This window comes from Capsicum annuum, unplaced genomic scaffold (genome assembly GCF_002878395.1).
Source record: "Capsicum annuum cultivar UCD-10X-F1 unplaced genomic scaffold, UCD10Xv1.1 ctg5504, whole genome shotgun sequence".
Classification (NCBI taxonomy): domain Eukaryota; kingdom Viridiplantae; phylum Streptophyta; class Magnoliopsida; order Solanales; family Solanaceae; genus Capsicum; species Capsicum annuum.
In genome coordinates this window covers 1-3,261 of record NW_025863301.1, presented here as the reverse complement: position 1 = coordinate 3,261, position 3,261 = coordinate 1, and the positions used below count along the sequence as shown (strand labels likewise).

General features: G+C 32.8%; 1 pseudogene; it reads left to right on the top strand.

The window, feature by feature from the left end:
- The first annotated feature begins 391 nt into the window (after nucleotides 1-391).
- Nucleotides 392-3,129, top strand: LOC107857717 (annotated as a pseudogene).
- The last annotated feature ends 132 nt before the right edge of the window (nucleotides 3,130-3,261 follow it).

Below are 3,261 nucleotides of genomic sequence, written 5' to 3'. Positions count from 1 at the left end.
TACTGGTTTATAAAGCTGATTTGGTAAATAGGTCATTGGATTTTGTCAATTTGGTAAACGGGTTGGGGAGGGTGAAGGGAATTGTTATGTACTGCTCTCCATTTCATATTATTTAATTCTTGTTGCTCTCAACGTTGTATTTCCCTTTTCAAACTACTTGGATATGCTTTATTTTAAGCCGAGGGTCTATTGAAAACAACCTCTTTATCTCTAGGATGTAGGCATAAGGTTTGCGTACACTTTACCTTTCTCGGACCCCACTTGTGTGATTACAGTCTGTGTAGTTATCAATAATGTGTTCATGTGTGCTCTATCTCATGCAAGTGATAGTTTTTGTAATTTGACAGATGCCCGACATAATTATGGCCATTAGAAGATTAAATAAAGTATCATGATATATGGTGGAACTATTAAGGTAAGATAGGACCATTCATCTCTAATTCTTTATTGTTCATGCAAAGCCTCTTTTATGGTAGAATAAATATTATCTTCTGAATTATTGATGCTATTTATATCCTCCACAAATACATCTTTTTTAGAGGATTCAGCATGTACTCATCGACAATTTTGAAGAGTTCGAGTAATATAGGATGCTACCACGTTAGCCTTCAAAGTTTCTTTGAGAAAATTGAAGTTGAATAGCTATGAAGAATAAATAAAAAGGGAAATGCCTCTATTAACCCATTACTTGATCAAGAACTTATAGAGTCCAAAAAACTTTTGATCATTGTGAAACCAACAGAAGCCCATTCATTTCAAGCTTACTATCTTGACCGTTTGGCCCACATATTAAAATTATTTCCACCTCTTTTGTTGTGGCTAGTGGTTGAGATAGACTCCCAATTAATTGAGATAGCTGATATATTGAGGAGAACTGGAGTTATGTACAGGCATCCCATATGCAAGAAGGACTCAACTGAAGAAAATAATAAAAGTGTGCATTTAAGGCATATGGCACTAACCCACATTGAAACACATCGTCTTATAGGATAGTTTACTTTGTATATAATTCCAACTAATATTACCTAGATATCTTTGAACAAATGAGACAGATCAAATAATCTACTTATTCATCTTGCATATAACTGTATGATACTAATCTTTCTTTTTTTCTTTCTCAGTGATTACCATTCAATCTAGCAACTTTTGATTTTTAAATTTTGATACATTTAAGTAATTCTTGCCGCAGATTATGTCATAAAGGAACATTGACTTTCATAGTAGGTTTATTGCCATAGCGACAAGTTAGATATAAAACTGAAAAGAAAAAAAATATCTTTCCAAATGGAAAACACTACTAGTAGCCTTTCAAACATCGGTCCTGCCAAAAGGAAAAATGAGAATACTAATGATGGCCTTCAAAAAAACAAAGCCGTAAAAGTTTCTTAATGTCAAAATCATTGTAGTTGCACAATATTTTCTTTACTTTTATAAGGATAGATGGATTGATAAATTGTCATTGCTCATATTGCTAGGGCATTTTAAATTATATTGGTGATGAATTATGTGCTTATAAGTAGATATAGCCCATCAAAGTAAAAATTGTCTTCAAATAAATTGCTTCTTTTTCTCTTTCTTCTATGATTGCAAGGCATAACAAGTCAATCTATTCTATTGATTTAGAACCTTCATTGTTATTGATAATAAAGTGCTATTCATGGTATCATCACCCGTTTCACTACTAAACTGTACCAGAAGGAGATCCTTAAACAAGGACGACAAAGAAATATTCTATATAAGTTGGAAGTAAATATACTAGAGCAAAACAAAGTTTGACTGTTATTCTCTAATTGGTATCAAACGTTCACCTTCTTGCTTCCAATCACTTGTAAATCATCCCTTGTCCCCTGCAACAAGTTCATTGGCATATTCCCCTTCCCCTTCTATTCCCAAAAGCTGATTCAATAGGCTTCCTTTATTGATTCAAAAACCTTATGTGGTAGTGATCAAATATGTTTTGTTATCTCTATGTTCTTAGAGTATTCTCAAAGGCGAAAAACACCAAGAGGTGATTAGGACTTTAACCAAAAAGTACAACTAAAAATAATATCTTATTTATAGAACTGTAGAAAAAATAACTATAGCACAAACAACAATCATATAAGTTAAGGAATTGAAGATATACAACAATGTGAAATTTATTAAATAAAAGAACATTTGGTTGAGCCACTTTTGCACTATTTTATACTTGAAAGGTTTCTAGAACAAAAGAATGAAACTTTGTTAATGCAAGCGCCAAATAAGAAAATATTTGAGATGCAACTAATTGAGTTTGGGCCCTCCATACAGTTGTACATTTTGTAGATTTTGTTCCTATTGTAGATTTTATTTTTATTTCATAGTTTTACAGTTTGAAACAAAACCTCTACTTTTTTCGATATGCATTGTGCTACCCTCTCACTTGTGTTTCTTAGTTCTGTATCTTCATTTTAAGTTACATATTTTACAAAAACTTTTTATTCCTTTCTTGGTCTTTGTCCATATTGGGTCGCTATTGCTTTCAAGGATTACTGGCTCTCGTTGACTTAGATGATGAATTTTGTACATATGCTTAATTTTTTGAATTACCATTTTGTCTATCAGTTTTCTTAATAGAAAATTGTTGCGTGTAGCCAGTTTGGGACATGGGTTATGGCAAGATTAGCTGAAAGTAATAGGAAAGTTATTTTGTAGGGTCCAATCTGTAATGGCTCTCAGGTTATAGGTTGGCAAACATATGAAATGGCAAAAATATCCCAGAGATTTTATGTTGAATTACCAGGATTTGCATTCAATAGTACAGTACTTTAGGATCCAAAGAGGTGTAATCGATCAGCACTAGAGCCCATTAGGCAGCTTGATATACTTAAATATGGCTTCCAAGAGAGTTTCATCGCTTCTATTGGAAGTCTGCTAACTATGTGAAAAATTATTTTTTGGTTGGCTCACCTATATTCAGCACAAATGATTCTCAATGATCCTATATGTTAGGTGAGCACATTTATTGAACAAGTTGTGGAAGATGAAAGCTAAATTGATGGCTTTCCAGTACACTGCTTAGGAATTATGGTTTGGAAATTTAATGCAGGCACTATTGCTGCTAGCGTGCGAAGATGTCGACATACAGAGTGCTTCTGTTGTGTAAACAAGGTGACCAAACTACGTGTATAGTTTTTCAGTAGGAGCTTATTAGCGTTCTTTTCCTTTTTTATCTCAAGATATTCTTAACGTTATTTCTTATGAATTTTTTAGTTTTTATGATAGAAATAGGTCACAATACAC